Source organism: Amblyraja radiata, chromosome 38, assembly GCF_010909765.2.
Source record: "Amblyraja radiata isolate CabotCenter1 chromosome 38, sAmbRad1.1.pri, whole genome shotgun sequence".
Lineage (NCBI taxonomy): Eukaryota > Metazoa > Chordata > Chondrichthyes > Rajiformes > Rajidae > Amblyraja > Amblyraja radiata.
In genome coordinates this window covers 17,811,021-17,832,506 of record NC_045993.1, presented here as the reverse complement: position 1 = coordinate 17,832,506, position 21,486 = coordinate 17,811,021, and the positions used below count along the sequence as shown (strand labels likewise).

Sequence of the window (21,486 nt, the reverse complement as noted above, 5' to 3'; positions counted from 1 at the left end):
ATTAGTCACTGAAAGTAAGCATGCAGATACAGCAGGCAGTGAAGAAAGCTTCATTGCGAGAGGAACTGAGTTTAGGAGCAAGGAGGTCCTACTGCAGTTGTATAGGGCCCTGGTGAGACCGCACCTGGAGTATCGTGTGCAATTTTGGTCTCCTAATTTGAGGAAGGATATTATTGCTAATGAGGGAGTGCAGCGTAGGTTCACCAGGTTAATTCCCGGGATGGCGGGACTAACATATGATGAAAGAATGGGTCGACTGGGCTTGTATTCGCTGGAATTTAGAAGGATGAGAGGATACCATATAGAAACATATATAATTCTTAAAGGTTTGGACAGGCTAGATGCAGCACAAATATTTCCCGTGTTGGGGGCGTCCAGAACCAGCGGTCACATTATAAGAATAAGTGGTTGGCCCGTTAGGACTGAGATGAGGAAAAACTTTTTCACCCAGAGAGTTGTGTATCAGTGGACTTCTCTGCCACAGCAGGCAGTTGAGGCCAATTCACTGGATGCTTTCAAGAGAGTTAGATTTAGCTCTTTGGGTTGAGGGAATCAAGGGATATGGGGAAAAAGCCGGATCGGGGTATTGATTATGGAATATCAGCCATGATCATATTGAACGGCGGTGCTGGCTCGAAAGTCCGAATGGCCTACTCCTCCACTGGGCCTGTACTCTCTGGAGTTTAGAAGGACGAGGGGCTAATCTCATTGAAACTTAGCGAATAGTGAAAGGTTTGGATAGAGTGGATGTGGAGAGGACGTTTCCATTAGTGGGAGAGTCTAGGACGAGAGGCCATAACCTCTGAATTAAAGGACGTTCCTTCAGGAAGGAGATGAGGAAGAATTTCTTTAGACAGAGGACGGTGAAACTGTGGAATTCTTTGCCGCAGAAGTTAATGGATATTTTTAAGGCAGATATAGATAGATTGATTCTCGATTAGTACGGGATAGATCAGCCATGATGGAATGGCTGCGTCTTTGACAGTTTCTGTACACGGACCTTACAGTGGGCCGCGCTCTTGACAAAGGGCGGATTGGGGCCCGAGGGGCCGAGTGTCCTGCTCCCACGGGTACGCGCGAGGTGGTCCCTAGAAGCCCAGCAAGCAGAACAACGACGGTAGTTGCTTACCTTAAACGCTTTCCAGTGCCGTGCAGCCCACGGCCAAGTCCAGTAACCGCCACCGACGTCGAGTGAGTGTCCAGTGCCGTGCAGCCCACGGCCGAATCGCCACCAATGACGAGAAGCCGAGTCTCCGAGAGGCAGCGCCGGTGATAACGGGGTGACACATCGGTAAGCGGTGCAGCCCGTGAAGCCAGCAAAGCCAGCCCGTGAGGACAGCCCGAGAAGTCACCGATGCACCGGAGTCCAGAGATAGTCAAGTCGGACCGGTGAATTAATCGTAGCAAAAGCTGGACTTTACGATAACAATAATTAAGAGGATATACGTGTGCATTGCATGTATATGGCTTGAAGTATATTGGTATATTATTATATCAGTACATTATTAATGTTAGTATGTTGGTGTAAATTGATTATTAGTATATTATATTGGTATATTAGTATAAATCGATTAGTATGAGGATTATTAGTAGTGAAATTACTGGATAACTGCTCAGTGATATATTTAAAGGAAGCAAGGGTTATCACACCCTAAGGGCATTGCTGCAGCCAGCTGAACAAGGAATGTAAGGAGGCTTTACATGCTCACTTCTTGCCAAGACCAACAGAAATAGTGCAAAGATGTCGATTTTATACATGCACACAAGCAAATGAAACAATCCCTCAGTTCCTGCCATTCAGAAGAGGGCCCGTTAATTCCTACTCTTTGCTTCCTGTCTGCCAACCAGTTCTTTATCCATGCCAATACCCTACCTCCAATACCACGTGCTCGAATTTTGCACAATCTCCTGCCAAAGGCTTTTTGAAAGGCTTTGAAAGCCTTGTCAAAGGCTTTTTGAAAGTGCAGAATTACCACATCCACTGGCTCTTCCTTATCCATTCCACTTCCTCAAAAAATTCCAGAAGTTTATTCCAGAAGAAAATTTCAAGCATGATTTCCTGTTATGTATTGGTGCTGGAAACGGATTTACGTCACGCAGGTGGCGCACGAGGATTTTGTGCAGTACGAAATCGTGGAGCGCCGCGCAATACCGCGTGCAACTCCACGCCTGTCCATGCGCCCGTCCCGCACTACCCACACGCTACCCGTGTGTCACAACGCGCCAACCACATATTTGTGGATGCACCTGGAGTATCGTGTGCAGTTTTGGTCTCCTAATTTGAGGAAGGATATTATTGCTATTGAGGGAGTGCAGCGTAGGTTCACCAGGTTAATTCCCGGGATGGCGGGACTGACATATGATAAAAGAATGGGTCAACTGGGCTTGTATTCGCTGGAATTTAGAAGGATGAGAGGGTATCTTATAGAAACATATAAAATTCTTAAAGGTTTGGACAGGCTAGATGCAGCAAAAATATTTCCCGTGTTGGGGGGCGTCCAGAACCAGGGGTCACAGTATAAGAATAAGTGGTTGGCCCGTTAGGACTGAGATGAGGAAAAACTTTTTCACCCAGAGAGTTGTGAATCAGTGGACTTCTCTGCCACAGCAGGCAGTGGAGGCCAATTCACTGGATGCTTTCAAGTGAGTTAGATATAGCTCTTTGGACTAAGGGAATCAAGGGATATGGGGGGAAAGCAGGAATGGGGTACTGATTATGTAATATCAGCCATGATCATATTGAATGGCAGTTGTGTTTGCCAGAATTTGCAGCGGAAGGAGATGAGACGGAGCGTTCACACCTTTATGTTTGTTTGCTTCTTTTCTCTGTGTCATTACAATGGCTCAGTGACTGTGCTTCCCTTGGAGAGGCTGCCTTGCCTATATTTGTGAGACGCAGGCAGGCAGGCCTCACCTCACAGGGTTCACTCTTTATTGAAACCCTTCGATTTGTGCTCGCCCCATGCGATCAGGACCCACCCCAACCCAACGGTAGTGTGCACATTGGATTCTCTAATTTGAGGTCAAAAGGCAACAGTCAAAAGGCAACAGCCCGCCCTCGTCTCTCTCTCCCTCACATCGTGTTAATATGGTGATAATAGTGACATTTAACAATTGCTTAACAGTGACCGTTAACAGATCGTTTTCTTCTCAGAGGAATGTTTGACGGCACTGGGCCTGTACTCTCTGGAGTTTAGAAGGACGAGGGGGTAATCTCATTGCAATTTAGCGAATAGTGAAAAGTTTGGATAGAGTGGATGTGGAGAGGATGTTTCCATTAGTGGGAGAGTCTAGGTCGAGAGGCCATAACCTCTGAATTAAAGGACGTTCCTTCAGGAAGGAGATGAGGAAGAATTTCTTTAGACAGAGGACGGTGAAACTGTGGAATTCTTTGCCGCAGAAGTTAATGGATATTTTTAAGGCAGATATAGATAGATTGATTCTCGATTAGTACGGGATAGATCAGCCATGATGGAATGGCTGCGTCTTTGACAGTTTCTGTACACGGACCTTACAGTGGGCCGCGCTCTTGACAAAGGGCGGAACGGGGCCCGAGGGGCCGAGTGTCCTGCTCCCACGGGTACGCGCGAGGTGGTCCCTAACCCTCCGCAGCTCGAGAAACACGACCGCAAGAAACGTCGTCGCTCGCTCGCAGCCGAGTGGGCTCGGCGTGATAAAGAAATGGTCGGTGCAGCCCGCCTTCCTTCCTCTCTCCCTCCTTCCCTTCCTGCTGCGGCAGCCAGCCTTGTGCCTGTGACGTCACTATTTTGAAATTAAAAAAATAAAATAAAATAAAATAAATCTGTTCTTATCAGTTTAATATCTGATACGTCCCTTATCTAGGGACCATATATTAAATTGATTTTTGGAACAGGGGGATGGAATAGGGGCTTGCTCCGTCCACTCCACGCATCGACCCAGTATTGCAGTGCCTCTGGGAACGGTGCACTTCCCTTTTGGGAGATTTTCAAAGTTCAAAAGAAAAGACAAAAATTCCTCCTCACGCTTGCTTAAAAGCTGCGTGTCTGCCTGCTGCCCTCTCTCACTCTGCGTCTGCGTGCGTGCGTGTGTCTGTGTTGACGGACTACTCAAGTCAAATGCTCTGCCTTCCTTTATTTCACCAGTGGATACTTTCAAGGGAAAAGAGGTCGCATTTCAACCCAACTTCCGGAAGGAGAAAAAAATCTTCAGCAAATTCTTCAAAGTCACAATTGTCAGCACTGCCAATCATGTCGCCACAATCGGGGTGATGTCGGTCTGAAGAGAAGAGACTGAGCTGCACTTCAACCACAGCGAGTACCACACCGCTAAGGTAGGACTCACTGACTCTGACGGGGGCAGTGCTCAATTTAGCGCCTTCGCACCAGTGATTGGCCGGAGGGCGAGCCATGGTTTGGTCAATGTGGCGCACCCGACCCCCCGACAGAAGACCTGGCCGCACGTTCTGGGATGAATGGACGGGAAGGCGGCCGGCGCACTGCGCTGTCGGCTGTGTATTGGCAAGGCGTCTATCTGTCTGTCTCTCTGTTGCTCGTGTGCCTGGATGGGTCGGGGGGTGCGGGGTGGCGCCAGAGGTAATGACAAGGCCTTTATGGATTTGTCACAAGCCAGGTTTAAGGCTGAGGAGGAGAGGCAGCAAGCAGCTGGATGGCTGGCTGGCTGGTGGAGGGGAAAGGCAAGGCCAGGTGAGCAACTTTTCTAAATTGCTCTGAGAAGCCTCTCACGTGTTTGCAAGAAGTCTTCAGGAATCTATTGGAAAGCTAGACTAAGGAAAGGAGAGGGGAAGAAATGCAATCCGTGGTCGGGCTACGGAACCGGTGTTCCTGTGCCCAGTGGAGATGTGGTTCTGTTGCAAAATTTACTTTGTGTTGAGAGATGAAGCTTTCACCGAGGATCTAGTGGGAGGGAGGAACTGAAGGAAATACACATTAGTCAGGAAATGGTGTTGGGTAAACTGTTGGGACTGAAGGCAATCCCCAGGGCCTGATGGTCTGCATCCCAGAGTACTCAAGGAGGTTGGTCTAGAAATTGTGGATGCATTGGTGATCCTTTTCCAATGTTCTCTTGACTCTGGATCAGTTCCTGTGGACTGGAGGGTAGCTAATGTAACCTCACTTTTTGAGAAAGGATCGAGGGAGAGAAAAAACAGGGAATTATAGATCAGTTAGCCTTACATCCGGAGTGGGGAAATGGCTGTATTAAAGATTAAAGTGGGAGAGTCTGGACCAACCACTGACCCTAGAGGAGCTGACTGGCTCCATCCGCTCCTTTGACTCGAGTAAAACTCCCGGAAGCGATGGCTTACCGGCCGAGTTGTATTCGGCTCTGTGGGACTGGGTGGGCCCGGACCTGCTGGAAGTGTACAACGACATGCTTCTAGCCGGCAGCATGTCAGACTCCATGAGGAAGGGCAGCATCACCCTAATCTACAAGCAGAAGGGGGAGAGGAAGGATATAAAGAATTGGAGACCCATAACATTGTTGAATGTAGATTACAAGATCCTGTCTAAGGCCATCGCCAACCGGGTCAAGTCTGCTCTGGGACGGGTGATCCACCCGGACCAAACCTGTGCTGTACCTGGCAGGAAAATCTCAGACAGCCTAGCGCTGCTGAGAGATACCATCGCCTACGTGCAGGACAGACGGGTGGATGCCTGCCTAGTCAGCTTGGACTAGGAGAAGGCCTTCGACAGGATATCGCACACGTACATGAGGGACGTGCTCTCCAAAATGGGTTTTGGGGAGGGAATCCGAAATTGGATCAAACTGCTCTACATCAATATCCGTAGTGCAGTCCAAATCAATGGGTGGGAATCAGACAGTTTCCCTGTAAGGTCTTGAGTCAGGCAGGGATCCGGTGGCGTGGTTCCCAGAGCAGACTGCCCAGCTTGTCTGGCAAAATGTCTCATCGCCAGAACTGACCAACAAGCACCAAGACCTGGCTTGGCTGGCGGTGAGGGGAGCCCTCTCAGTTAGATCCTTCCTGCACCGTCGGAACCTCACTACCAGCGCACGCTGCCCCCGGGACGGTTGCTATGGAGAGGAGACGGTTGCCCACCTCTTTGCAGAGTGTGGATTTGAAAAAAGAGTCTGGAGAAGTGTGAAAGGGTCCCTGGAACGATTTATCCCGAACAGCTCCGTCACAGAGGACTCTGTGATTTATGGACTGTTCCCAGGGACACATTCAGAGACTGACATCGAGTGCTGCTGGAAGGTCATCAACTCGGTGAAAGACGCTCTTTGGTATAAAAACATTTGTATAGTCTCTGAAAATGTCGGATCAATTTTGTTTGAATGGTTCAGGAATTGTATATATTTACCAATTGAATAAAGTATATTTTGAAATTTAAAAAAAATCTGTACTTATCAGTTTAATATCTGGTACGTCCCTTATCTAGGGACCATATATTAAATTGATTTTTGGAACAGGGAGATGGAATAGAGGCTTGCTCCGTCCACTCCACGCATCGACCCAGTAAGGCAGTGCCTCTGGGAACGGTGCACTTCCCTTTTGGGAGATTTTCAAAGTTCAAAAGAAAAGACAAAAATTCCTCCTCACGCTTGCTTAAAAGCTGCGTGTCTGCCTATTGCCCTCTCTCACTTCTGCGTCTGCGTGCGTGCGTGTGTCTGTGTTGACGGACTGCTCAAGTCAAATGCTCTGCCTTCCTTTATTTCACCAGTGGATACTTTCAAGGGAAAAGAGGTCGCATTTCAACCCAAACTTCCTGAAGGAGAAAAAAATCTTCAGCAAATTCTTCAAAGTCACAATTGTCGGCTCTGCCAATCAAGTCGCCACAATCGGGGTGATGTTGGTCTGAAGAGAAGAGACTGAGCTGCACGTCAACCACAGCGAGTACCACACCGCTAAGGTAGGACTCACTGACTCTGATGGGGGCAGGGGTGAATTTAGCACCATTGAGCAGCCGGAGGGCGAGCCATGGTTTGGTCAATGTGGCGGACCCGTCCCCCCGACAGAAGCCCTGGCCGCACGTTCTGGGAGCGTGGTCTGGAGGGCGGCCGGCGCACTGCGCTGTCGGCTGTATATTGGCAAGGCCTCTGTCTGTCTGTCGCTAGTGTGCCTGGATGGGTCGGAGGGTGCGTGGGTGGCACCAGAGGTAATGACAAGGCCTTTAAGGATTTGTCACGAGCCAGGTTTAAGGCTGAGGAGGAGAGGCAGCAAGCAGCTGGATGGCTGGCTGGCTGGTGGAGGGGAAAGGCAAGGCCAGGTGAGCAACTTTTCAAAGAAGTTTGCAAGAAGTCTTCAGGACTTAATTGGAAAGCTAGGCTAAGGAAAGGAGAGGGGAAGAAATGCAATCCGTGGTCGAGCTACGGAACCTGTGTTCCTGTGCCCAGTGGAGATGTCAGCATGGATTTATGATGGGGAAATGTTGTGTATGAGAATATGATTAGCATATTGGAATGTCTTGTGCAATTGTACGCATGTGCAGAGAGACTCAAGATGGCGATTTAAATACAAGAAGCTTGTTAAGTACCCGTGTGTTCCGAGTCTTATTTAAGTCAGTTTCCAGCACCAATACATAACAATTTGGAGACAAGGATGTAAATTCCGTTAGCAGGAACAGAATTGCGATCATTTTGAAGCTTTTCTCAAGATCAAACAGATAGTTAAAGACAAGTATGTATTTGGCGGGCAAAAAGTTGGAACGGGAACGCACGATGGCCAGGCAACAAGCAGTGCTGTAGCAGGGCAGCGCAGCTAGAAGCTAGAAACTAGAAGCCCAGCAAGCAGAACAACGACGGTGGTTGCTTAATTTTCTTCAAAAATCTTAATAAAAGAAAAGCGGCAGGGCCAGACTACCTTAGCCCCGCTGCGCTCAACCACTGTGCAGCTCAGCTGGCTCCTGTGTTCACCTCCATCTTTAACAATTCCCTCAGCCAATGTAGAGTCCCGCAGTGTTTTAAATCATCTATTATCATCCCTGTGCCCAAGTCCTCCAAGGTGAGCTGTCTGAACGATTTTAGACCTGTTGCACTAACATCAGTTGCCATGAAGGCCTTTGAGCACATAGTCCTCACCCATCTGAAAACACACACTGCCCCCATCATGGACCCTTTCCAATTTGCATACAGCGCCAACCGGTCTGTGGAGGATGCTATCAACTTAGCTCTTCGTTACTCCCTACATCATCTGGAATCACCGAACACTTATGCACGCATCCTGTTTATAGACTTTAGCTCGGCCTTTAACACTATACACCCAATTAAACTCTACAATAAACTGTTGGACAAGAGCATTCACCCAGCCATGTGCCATTGGATTCTGCACTTTCTGACAAACAGACAGCAAAGAGTCAAGGTGGGTGAAAAACTCTCCAGCCCTCTGACTCTCAACACAGGAGCCCCTCAAGGGTGCGTTCTGTCACCTCTGACAGTCACTCACTACACAGATTACAGCGCATTGTCTCCAAGGCCTCCGGGATCATCTACTCCCCCTTCCCCTCAATCCATTCCATTTACCTCCAACGTACCTCAAAACGGGCAATAAAGATCATCTCGGACCCCTCCCATCCAGCAAACCACCTTTTCCAGTCTCTCCCTTCAGGGAGGCGCCTCAGGTCACTTGCTACAAAATCCACCCGCTTTAAAAACAGTTTCTTCCCCTCAGCAATAAGAACACTCAATTCCCTCCAATAACAGTCAATATTAAGGACTTTTGATGTATACAGTGTCTTGTCTATGGTCTTTGTCTGTTCTTTTGCACTATGTATTGTTGGTGAGATTTGTGATTTGTGATGTGGTATTTATTACTGTGATCTGTGTTGTTATTAGTGTTAATGTGACTAAAGCAGTGTGCCATCATGTACCGAACCCAAATATATCTATATCTATATCTATATCTATATCTATATCTATATCTATATCTATATCTATATCTGTCTGTCTGTCTGTCTGTCTGTCTGTCTGTCTGTCTGTCTGTCTGTCTGTCTGTCTGTCTGTCTGTCTGTCTGTCTATCTATCTATCTATCTATCTATCTATCTACTTTCCAGTGCCGTGCTGACCACGGCCAAGTCCAGTAATCGGCACCGACGTCGAGTGAGTGTCCAGTGCCGTGCAGCCCACGGCCGAACCGCCACCAATGGTATATTAGTATAAATCGATTAGTATAAGAGGATTATTAGTAGTGAATGTACTGGATAACTGCTCAGTGATTTTTTTAAATAGGCTGTGGGCCGAGCATCAAAAATGTGTCTAGAAAAAGGATTTCGTGACCCAAGTCACCAAACTACATGAAATTTTCACAAATTGTGTAAAAAAAATGATATAAATCACCCCTGAAACTCGATATCAGACCCCGACAACAGGAAAAAAACGGAGGGATATCGATCGCTATTTATAGGCTTCCATTCCAGTAGAATTCCATTCCGTTTTTTTCCCGTTGTCGGGGTCTGATAACGGCCGCTATAGACGGCACTATGTACAGCCTTCCCCCCCCCCCCTGCCCGCCCGCGGAGATGATCCACGGCTCCGTTTTCGCGAATCGGCCGCTTATTAATTGAGACCGCAGCTTCACTTTACCGCGAGTACCTATGTCCCGCGATCGGAGCACTTTTTCCCGGTAAGTTTTCGCAGGCAGCTCCGAGATTAGCTGTTAAAGACTTATTACTGTACAACAGGCTGGCATTAGTGACAATGTTTAATTGACTGTTATGGACACATATAGTTTAGGCCCTCAACTTCATGAATGAATTAAGTAAGTGAATGAATGAATTTATTCACATTATAAAAGGGTGCAATTAAATTAATTAAACTCCATACAGATAGATTTTCATAAATTCAGACTTTAGATCTTACCTTTTAGTTAGAGTTGGTTCCTGGCTCTTGATCATTGTGTTCCAGGACCTCAGCAGGGACTTTGCTTTCAAGACTTCCATCACTTTCAACACTTCCATCAACTCAGCAGCACTTTCTTCAGCCTTTTTAATGCTTTTCCCACTAAATACAATTACCTGCTGCAAGTTTCCACGACATTTATTCCACAGAACAACAAATCGGTATCTCCAGTAAAACAGGCATCTGTGAAGCCCCCTCAGCCATTTTGTGTGCTAGCCTGAAACAAAGCGCGTGATTGGCCAACTGGCAGACAACTCAATGTTAAACGTGCTTTGATTACATAGAAATTAGGTGCAGGAGTAGGCCATTCGGCCCTTCGAGCCTGCACCGCCATTCAATATGACTCAGTATCCCGTACCTGCCTTCTCTCCATACCCTCTGATCCCCTTAGCCACAAGGGCCACATCTAACTCCCTCTTAAATATAGCCAATGAACTGGCCTCGACTACCCTCTGTGGCAGAGAGTTCCAGAGATTCACCAGTTGGACAAAAAAATTGGAGATTGGTTAAAAAATACCCGAAATTTTTCCGGTTTTTCTCTAATTTAATAAAAATGTGCAAGTCTTCTTCATATCGAGTTTCAGGGGTGATTTATATAATTTTTTTTACACAATATGTGAACATTTCATGTAGTTTGGTGACTTGGGTCACGAAACTGCAGAATAAAGCTCCTCGGCCCACAGCCTAAAAGGGATTAAGTCCATTGCAGAGAACATTGTGCCAGAGGACGGCACGTTGTGTGCCTGAGTAGCAACAGTGTAACCATGGCTAATCTAATAGTAGGGAATGTGCCCAAGTTAGAATCTGGTTATACTTTGAGGAATGGACCAAAGTCTTAGAGGCTTGGTTCACTCCAAATTATATCACTACAGAAGAGAAGCAAAGAGCATTGTTCCTTAGGAAGCAAGGGTTATCACACCCTAAGGGCATTGCTGCAGCCAGCTAAGCCGGCTAGTAAAACGAACAAGGAATGTAAGTAGGCTTTACATGCTCACTTCTTACACTCTAATAGTGCAAAGATGTCGATTTTATACATGCACAGAAGCAAATGAAACAATCCCTGTTCCTAGGGGGCGAGAGAAAACCATCCCAGTTGCAAGGAATGCTGAAAGCCACGGTGGGGGTGTTGTGTTTGCCAGAATTTGCAACTGAAGGAGATGAGACGGAGCCGTTCACACCTTTTTGTTTGTTTGCTTTTTTTCTCTGTGTCATTACAATCAAAGATCATAGAGGAGCAAGATAGACCACTCCTCCGAAATCCAATGGACTGACGTGTAGTACGTGACGGAACGTCACGGCCGCCATTTCTTAATGCGACACGCGACTTCCGGTATGCCACCCGCTGAAATCCAAAGCAAAGATTATAGAGCTCCTCCATAATCTTTGATCCAAAGCAAAGATCCTCGATCCTCGAGTATCTTGTAGCGGGAACAGCCCCCTCCTTTGCGTAGTTTCCCTTGCATTGTATTGTGTAGTTTCCCTTGTATTGCTTTAACACACACTGCACAAAATTAAATTTAACGTATATATATTTTATATATTTATATGAATGTGTGTCTGTGTGTGAGAGGCAAGTTAGAGATAATAAAGTTTATTCTCATGGATCAGAAGCAACTTTGATTTAAATAATCACTATTAATTCATTTGTCTTGTAAGATGATATACATAAACCATAAAGGCAATTATATATATAATTATATAGTAATAATAAATATATGCATATATATATATATATTTATACACATACATATATATACACATACATCTATACACACATACATACATATGCACACATACATATACACATATATAAACATATACATACATACATATATACACACATATACATATACATGCATTTATACACATACATGTATATATACACATACATATATATTTATACATATGATCATTTTCCAACAATCAATAGATTTACGATCAGTTCCTGTGGATTGGAGGATAGCTAATGCTATCCCACTTTTCAAGAAAGGAGCGTGAGAGAAAACGGGGAATTACAGACCAGTTAGCCCGACTTTGGTGGTGTGAAAGATGCTGGAGTCAATTATTAAAGATGTAATAATGGGGCATTTGGATAGCAGTAAAATAATTAGTCCAAGTCAACATGGATTTATGAAAGGGAAATCATGTTTGACTAATCTTCTGGATTTTTTTGCCGCAAGGCTTGGTGTTGGGGCCGCAACTGTTTACCATATATATTAATGATTTGGAAAAGGGAATTAGGAGCAAAACTAATGCATACATACCTACATATTTAAATTCATCTGATAAGTTGGTCAAATAACATGGGCACCTTCTTGCTTTTTTTGAGACATGGATTTTTTAAAATGTGAATGTCTCATAGCAACACATTTGTGGGTCAGCAGTATTTTGTACCAACCCCCACAATTTCAAATAATTCTAAATTGAACTTCTTAAACAAGGAAAACAATTTTTATTTACATCATTTTGTGTGGCTGTCAAGGTGGATGTGTTGACTGTAATTATGAGACTGCCGGGCAATATCACTGTGAATGGCGGTGGCTGTGTGTTTTAATGCAAGTGTGAAAAGGAGAGTAAATTTAAAGAGACAATGTGAGAGCCATCAGGGTTTCATCCAAGAACCAATTTAAAGGCAAGGTTCCATCAATTACAGTATTTTAATTGAAAGTCTTACTCTTAATATTCTTCCTAATTAGGCTTTTTGTGTTCCCTCTTGAACTTTGTGTCTCCCAGAGCCTCTGGGGAGGTTCTGGAGATACAATAATCCAATCTTGAGGCAAATAACCATCATTAAAACTGGCATTGCCTCTGCCTTTAATTCTACATTCTCCGAGGATGCTGGAGTCCGCGACAATCTCTTGCAACAAGTACAGAAAGGCAGTCAACTGCAAAAAGATCAAAGAGAGGAAAGAGTATGGAAGGGAAAGGCTTTTCAGAATCATAATCAGATTTTATTTGCCAAGTATGTTTTGTAACATACAAGGAATTTCATTGGCCAGGTCAGTCATACAATTAAAAGCAATAGCACTCAAAAACACATTTTAATACGGACATTCACCAGTGACTCCTACACATTCCTCACTGTGATGGAAGGCGAAATAAAGTTCAAGTCCCTTCCTTTTGTTCTTCCTCGGTCGGGGGCCTCAAGCCCCCCGTTCAAACTCCGTTCAATGGTGAACTCCTCTTGGTCTCCAGGCCTATAGTGCTGCACAAATCACTGCACCACATGCATCTATTTATTCCCTTTTCTCATGGTTCATGCAGCTGGATATTAACTTGCCGACATGGAAAGAGATGCAGTGAGCATTCAATAGTTCAGACTTCTGGGTGAATTAAGGGGCTGCTTGATGGGCTGAGGGTAATCGAGATTGTATGATTGTCATTCTTTTGGAAGAACTGATGGAAGTTCTTATGGAAAAGCTGATGAATTGACTACGGGATGAGCTGGTGGGCTCGAGGATTGCTGGATGAGTGTTCTAGAAACATAGAAAATAGGTGCAGGAGGAGGCCATTTGGCCCTTCGAGCCAGCACCGCCATTCATTGTGATCATGGCTGATCAGCCGTAATTGATAACCCGTGCCTGCCTTCTCCCCATATCCCTTGATTCCACTAGCCCCAAGAGATCTATCTAACTCTCTCTTAAATCCACACTGCCCTCTGTGGCAGGGAATTCCACAAATTCACAACTCTCTAGGTGAAAAAGTTTTTTCTCACCTGTCTTAAATGGCGTCCCCTTTGTTCTAAGACTGTGGCCCCTGGTTCTGGACTCGCCCAACATTGGGAACATTTTTCCTGTATCTAGCTTGTTCAGTCTTTTTATTCATTTATATGTTTCTATAAGATCCCCTTGCATCTAACAAGAGTGTTTTATTGTCATGTAGAACAATTTCCTGCATCTAGCTTGTCCCAGATAGAACAATTAAATTCTTACTTTCAGCAGCACAACAGAATCTGTAAACATAGTACACTGTAAAAAATATGATAAGATATGCCCCTCATCCTTCTAAACTCCAGTGAATACAAGCCTAGTCTTTTAAATTTTTCCTCATATGAGATGCATTCCTGGAATATGTAGGAAGTTTATTGTAACCTAGTGCCCTAGTGGATTAAGGGCGGCATGGTGGTGCAGCGGTAAAGTTGCTGCCTTACAGTGGGTGCTGTCTGTACAGAGTTCGTACATTCTCCCCGTGACTGAATGGGTGTTCTCCGAGATCTTCGGTTTCTTCCCACACTCCAAAGACATACAGGTTTGTAGGCTTGGTATAAGTGTAAATTGTCCCTAGTGTGTGTAGGATGGTGTTAGTGTGCGGGGATCGCTGGTCAAAGCGGACGCGGTGGGCCAAAGGGCCTGTTTCCGCGCTGTATCTCTGTAAGAAATAGAAACAAGGATAAGCCATCTAAGTTCACACCACCATCAGTAAGATTATTGTTGATCCTGCAACTCAACACCTTATTCCCACATTCTCTCCATTATCCTTCATCCTTTTCGTATTTGAAAAGAAATATCTCTCCTTTCAAGGACTCGACTTCCACCATCTCACGCGATAAAGAATTCCAAGATTCCCAGCCCTTGAGTGAAGAAACTGCTCCTTGTCTCATTACTAAATATCATGACCCATATTCTGAGACTTTGGCCCTCGTTCTAGATCACCAGACCAGCCGCAATCTCCACCCACGAATCCAATCTAAACAGAGATAGACACAAAATGCTGGAGTAACTCTGTGGGTCAGGCAGCATCTCTGGAGAAAAGGAATAGGTGATGTTGCAGGTCGGAAGCCTTCTTCAGACTGCGTTCTGACACTTCTTCTTCTTCTTCTTCTTGCGTATGGCGTGCACAGCCTAAAGTTGTAGGACAACTTGTTCTATTTGATCTTATTTGACTGTGCACACCAGGTTTATTGGATTTGTCGAAACAGGGCGGACCACGTGAAGGTTGCAATCTCCCACCAATTCTGACACCAAAGAGCAAAATGTCCAACGTAGATACAATAATAAATATATCGCCATTTGCATTAGTTTTGTGCAGATAACAAATCACAATTTCACACAATGTACATAAGACGGCAGTTATTTGACAAATACTCTGCAGTTCGGTGCAGGAGATCATGTCGACGAGTATTCTGGACCCACTGTTGACATCTGAAATTACAGGAGATATAATTTAGGATTAACTAATAAGAAAAAAGATGATCATAACTACATGCCTGAACAATGGATGATATATCACTTAAATGCAATTGTTTTCAGTTGTGTGGAGAGACCTGTATGTTGAAGATGCTTTTTGCCTCTAATATGTCAATTTATCTTAAATGTAGAAGAGCTTATTAAAATCTTCTTACAAAGACCATTAAGTATTTTCTTTCTATCCTCTTTTGGACCCAAGGCATAGCAGAGCTGCCAACTCTCACGAAGAGGTAAGGGAGGGAGAGAGGGAAGTGAGGGAGAGAGGGAAGGGAGGGTGATCGAGAGAAGAGAGGGAGAGAGAAGAGAGGGAGAGAGAGAGAGATCGAGAGAAGAGAGGGAGAGAGAGATCGAGAGAAGAGAGGAGAGCGAGAGATCGAGAGAAGAGAGGGGAGAGAGATCGAGAGAAGAGAGATCGAGAGAAGGGGGGAGAGGGGAGAGGGAGATGGGGGAGAGGGAGAAGGGGGAGAGGGAGAAGGGGGAAAGGGGGGAGAGGGAGAAGGGGACAGGGAGGAGGGGGAGTGGAACGATAGCACATTATAACGCGCAGCCGTCCCATTCCGACCAAAGATTATAGAGCAGATCTCCTCTCGTATCTTTGATTGCGGCCGCCGCCGCCGAACCCCCCGGCCCACCATTGCACCCAAAGATGATAGAGCAGAGTTGTATAATATTTGATTGCACCCTTCTTCACGGCGGGCTTGTGATCTTTGCTTGTGATGTATCGACAATTCGAGGAATATAACGGGTAACAGCCGCCGCGTTCTCGGACTCGAATCTGAGCTCGAAAAATCTCCTGGTCACTGGGCCTAATGTGTCCCGCGGGCCATATTTTGGAGACCAATCCCTTACAAGAACAAAACCAAAAACGTACAGAAGTGTTAAAATTGTCTTTATTATTATGGTAAGTAAAGATCTATTAAAAATAAGTCTAATAACTTTCTAATGTACTGACAAACCTAGCTTCCCAATGGCCGTTGATGGGAGAACAGAAAATAACATTTTCACGACAGAATATCGACTGAAAATAATAATAATATTTTCTTACTTTTCTTTTTTATGGGGAACCTAAAGAATGACAGGTCGGGTCGTTTAGATTTACGATTTGAACAATTGATAGCGGAGCAGTGAGATGAAATTTAGATAAGGACGCCATGACAGTGTGGGGGGGGGGGGGGGAGCCCAAAAAAATGCCTCAAAAAATGGCGTCGACAGTCAAACACGTCATACTACGCGTTTTTCGAGGAGTGGTCTATCTTGCTCCTCTATAATCTTTGATTACAATGGCTCAGTGGCTGTGCTTCCCTTGGAGGGACTGCCTTGCCTGTATTTGTGAGACGCAGGCAGGCAGGCCTCACCTCACAGGGTTCACTCCTTTTTGAAACCTTTCAATTTGTGCTCGCCCCAAGTGATCAGGACCCACCCCAACGCAACGATGGTGTGAGCATTGGATTCTCTAATGTGAGGTCAAAAGGCAACAGCCCGCCCTCGTCTCTCTCTCCCTCACATCGTGTTAATATGGTGATAATAGTGACATTTAACAAGCGCTTAACAGTGACCATTAACAGATCGTCTCAGAGGAATCTTTGACGGCACTGGGCCTGTACTCATGGACCCATTGCAGTTCGCATACCGTCCGAACAGATCCACGGACGATGCGGTCTCCCAGATTTTGCACACTGCTCTCTCTCATCTTGACAGCCAGAAGGGGGGCTATGTGAGGATGCTGTTCATAGACTTCAGTTCAGCCTTCAACATGATAGTCCCCACCAGACTGGCCGGGAAGCTACTGGAATTAGGGCTCAACACCCCCCTGTGTGCCTGGGCTCTGGACTTTCTCACCGCCAGGCCCCAAGTAATCAAGATGGGAGGGAATACATCGAAGTCCCTCACCCCTCACCCTGAGCACAGGATCGCCCCAGGGTTGCGTCCTCAGCCCCCTATTGTGCTCCCTGTACACACATGACTGTGTGGCTAGGTTCAGCTCCAACTCAATAATTAAGTTTGCTGAAGACACTGTGGTGGTGGGCCTGATCTCAGACAACGATGAGAAGGCCAACTGGGAGGAGGTGGCTGATCTAGCGCTCTGGTGCCAGGACAACAGCCTCCTCTTGAACATCAAAAAAACTAAGGAGCTGATCGTGGACTTTAGGAGGGCACATCATCCGAGGACATACACACCATTGAGGATAAATGGGGATACTGTGGATAGGGTGAGCGGTTTTAAATATCTGGGAGTCCACATCTCTGAGGATATGACATGGACATCACACGCCGCAGCACTCGTGAGTAAGGCAAGGCAGCGCCTTTACCACCTCAGGCAATTGAGGAAATTCAGAGTGTCTCCGAGGATCCTCCAGTGATTCTACTCAGCGGCTGTGGAAAGCATCCTGTCCGGAAATATTACCATCTGGTTTGGGAACTGCTCTGCCCAGGACAAGAAGGCTCTGCAGAGAGTAGTGCGTTCGGCCGAACGCACTATGGGAACATCACTCGCCCCCCTGCAGGAACTATACATCAGGAGGTGCAACTCCAGAGCCAATAAAATCATGGGAGACCCCTTCCACCCCTGCAATGGACTGTTCCAGCTGCTACGGTCAGGCAAACGCCACCGTTGCCATGCTGTGAGAACGGTGAGTTTGAGGAGTTTCTTCCCAGAGGCCATTCGGACTGTAAACTCCTATCTCACCAGGGAGTAACTTTACTGAACGTTTTTCCTTCCAATATTTAATATGTAAAAGAATATGTGCGTGTTTATGATTGTGTTTATATTTTGTTTGGTTGTTTGTTTGTTTGTCTTTTTGCACAAAGTCCGCGAGCATTGCCACTTTTCATTTCACTGCACATCTCGTATGTGTATGTGACGAATAAACCTGACTTGACAAAGATGTTCAAAACAAATGTTTGAAGCGCTCCATTCCACCACTCTCTCATCTTCCATACCCATTGTTGCCTTACAGGCTACAGCTCATGGCATAAAACCCATAGTAGATAAAAACAGGATGACTAATGGAGAACGGTATGGGCCTGAAGTAAACTTTGTACCCACTGATAAAATTCCCCTGAGGCCCTGCATATACCATGTGTTTTGTGAACCTTGTCTTCCAAGACGCGCATGTACAGTGAAGCATTTCTCAAGTTCGGCTTCACAAGCATTGTTCAAAAATCCGTGGTCAAGCCGCAATGTGTTATCTGTGCCAAGGTTTTGAGCCATGAGTGCATGAAGCCCAGCAAACTGAAGATCCATTTGGAGTCTTGTCACAGCGACCTGGCGGGGAAGGGTGTGGACTATTTCAAACTAAAAGAAGCCGTACTCAAGGGTTCCCGCATCGATTCGACGGCTCACTGCGCTCATCAAATTGAAGCAACGGTGGAGGCTTCATACCGGATTGCTTATCGAATCGCACAGACTAAGAAACCTCACAGCATCGGTGAAGAGCTTATCAAGCCATGCCTTCTCGAAGCAGCAATGTTGGTGCAGCAGTCAAACAAGTTCAGGCAGATTTCCCTTTTGAATGACACAGTCACAAGTCGAATCTGGGATATGAGTAATATTCTGCTGCGTAGTGTTCACTGTGAAGAGCAGTCCAGTGTATTCACTGCAACTGGACGAGTCAACAGATGCTCATGTTCCCAACTGCAAGTCTACGTTCGTTACCTCGATGGAGAAGCCATGAAGGAGGAGTACATGATCTCAGAGCCATTGGCCATTACCACTCGGGGAAGAAGATGTGTTCAGAATGCTGGAAGCCTTCCTCATCAAACATGAGCTTGGCTGGGAACGCCTTGTTGGGATGTGCACAGATGGGGCACCTTCCATAGTCTTCAGGAATTAATTGGAAAGCTAGACTACGGAACCGGTGTTCCTGTGCCCAGTGGAGATGTGGTTCTGTTGTAAAATTTACTTTGTGTTGAGAGATGAAGCTTTCACCGAGGATCTAATGGGAGGGAGGAACTGAAGGGAATCCACATTAGTCAGGAAATGGTGTTGGGTTGACTGTTGGGACTGAAGGCAATCCCCAGGGCCTGATGGTCTGCATCCCAGAGTACATAAGGAGGTTGGTCTAGAAATTGTGGATGCATAGGTGATCATTTTCCAATGTTCTCTCGACTCTGGATCAGTTCCTGTGGACTGGAGGGTAGCTAATGTAACCTCACATTTTGAGAAAGGAGGGAGGGAGAAAAAACAGGGAATTAGACCAGTTAGCCTTACATCCGGAGTGGGGAAGATGCTTGAGTCCATTATTAAAGATTTAATAGCAGCGCATTTGGTAAGCAGTGACAGGATCAGTCAGCATGGATTTATGATGGGGAAATGTTGTATATGAGAATATGATTAGCATATTGGAATGTCTTGTGCAATTGTACTCATGCGCAGAGAGACTAAAGATGGCGATTTCAATACAAGAAGCTTGTTAAGTACCTGTGTGTTCCGAGTCTTATTTAAGTCAGTTTCCTGCTCCAATACATAACAATTTGGAGACGAGGATGTCGATTCCGTTAGCAGGAACAGAATTGCGGCCGTTTTGAGGCTTTTCTCAAGATCGAACAGAAAGTTAAAGACACGTATGTATTTGGCGGGCAAAAAGGTGGAACGGGAACGCACGATGGCCAGGCAACAAGCTGTGCTGTAGCGGGGCAGCGCAGCTAGAAACTAGAAGCCCAGGAAGCAGAACGATGCTGGTTGCTTACCTTAAACGCTTTCCAGTGCCGTGCAGCCCACGGCCAAGTCCAGTAAACGCCACCGACGTCGAGTGAGTGTCCAGTGCCCATGCAGCCCACGGCCGAATCGCCACCAATGACGAGAAGCCGAGTCTCCGAGAGGCAGCGCCGGTGATAACGGGGTGACACATCGGTAAGCGGTGCAGCCAGCAAAGCCAGCCCGTGAGGACAGCCCGAGAAGTCACCGATGAGATAGTCAAGTCGGACCGGTGAATTAATCGTAGCAAAAGCTGGACTTTACGATAACAATAATTAAGAGGATATACGTGTGCATTGCATGTATATGGCTTGAAATATATTGGTATATTATTATATTAGTACATTATTAATATTAGTATGTTGGTGTAAATTGATTATTAGTATATTATATTGGTATATTAGTATAAATCGATTAGTATAAGAGGATTATTAGTAGTGAATTTACTGGATAACTGCTCAGTGATATATTTAAAGGAATTAAGTCCATTGCAGAGAACATTGTGTAAGAGAACGGCACGTTGTGTACCTGAGTAGCAACAGTGTAACTATGGCTAATCTAATAGTAGGGAATGTGCCCCAGTTAGAATCTGGTTATACTTTTGAGGAATGGACCAAAGTCTTAGAGGCTTGGTTCACTTCAAATTATATCACTACAGAAGAGAAGCAAAGAGCATTGTTCCTTACCGGTTTAGGAAGCAAGGGTTATCACACCGTAAGGGCATTGCGGCAGCCAGCTGAGCCGGCTAGTAAAACGAACAAGGAATGTAAGGAGGCTTTACATGCTCACTTCTTGCCAAGACCAACAGAAATAGTGCAAAGATGTCGATTTTATACATGCACACAAGCAAATGAAACAATCCCTCAGTTCCTGCCATTCAGAAGAGGACCCGTTAATTCCTACTCTTTGCTTCCTGTCTGCCAACCAGTTCTTTATCCATGTCAATACCCTACCTCCAATACCACGTGCTCGAATTTTGCACAATCTCCTGCCAAAGGCTTTTTGAAAGGCTTTGAAAGCCTTGTCAAAGGCTTTTTGAAAGTGCAGAATTACCACATCCACTGGCTCTTCCTTATCCATTCCACTTCCTCAAAAAATTCCAGAAGTTTATTCCAGAAGAAAATTTCAAGCATGATTTCCTGTTATGTATTGGTGCTGGAAACGGACTTACATCACGCAGGTGGCGTACGAGGATTTTGTGCAGTACAAAATCGTGGAGCGCTGCGCAATACCGCGTGCAACTCCACGCCTGTCCATGCACCCGTCCCGCGCTACCCACACGCTACCCGTGTGTCACAACGCGACAACCACATATTTGTGGATGCACCTGGAGTATCGTGTGCAGTTTTGGTCTCCTAATTTGAGGAAGGATATTATTGCTATTGAGGGAGTGCAGCGTAGGTTCACCAGGTTAATTCCTGGGATGGCGGGACTGACATATGATAAAAGAATGGGTCAACTGGGCTTGTATTCGCTGGAATTTAGAAGGATGAGAGGGTATCTTATAGAAACATATAAAATTCTTAAAGGTTTGGACAGGCTAGATGCAGCAAAAATATTTCCCGTGTTGGGGGGCGTCCAGAACCAGGGGTCACAGTATAAGAATAAGTGGTTGGCCCGTTAGGACTGAGATGAGGGAAAACTTTTTCACCCAGAGAGTTGTGAATCAGTGGACTTCTCTGCCACAGCAGGCAGTGGAGGCCAATTCACTGGATGCTTTCAAGTGAGTTAGATATAGCTCTTTGGACTAA

General features: G+C 45.7%; 1 long non-coding RNA gene, 1 other non-coding gene and 1 pseudogene across 2 annotated transcripts in view; all 3 read left to right on the top strand.

Annotated features, from left to right (window-relative positions):
• The first annotated feature begins 3,758 nt into the window (after positions 1–3,758).
• Positions 3,759–3,954, top strand: LOC116967152. Its single transcript, XR_004410163.1, has one exon. It is a non-coding gene; the product is annotated as a U2 spliceosomal RNA (small nuclear RNA).
• A 214-nt stretch (positions 3,955–4,168) lies between these two features.
• LOC116966989 overlaps positions 4,169–21,486 on the top strand; it is a 33,174-nt gene continuing 15,856 nt past the window's right edge. Inside the window, exons 1-2 of the long non-coding RNA XR_004410106.1 lie at positions 4,169–4,312; positions 6,681–6,869. This is a non-coding gene — a long non-coding RNA (uncharacterized LOC116966989). The remainder of the gene's footprint in view (positions 4,313–6,680; positions 6,870–21,486) is intronic.
• LOC116967170 lies at positions 6,335–6,509 on the top strand (annotated as a pseudogene).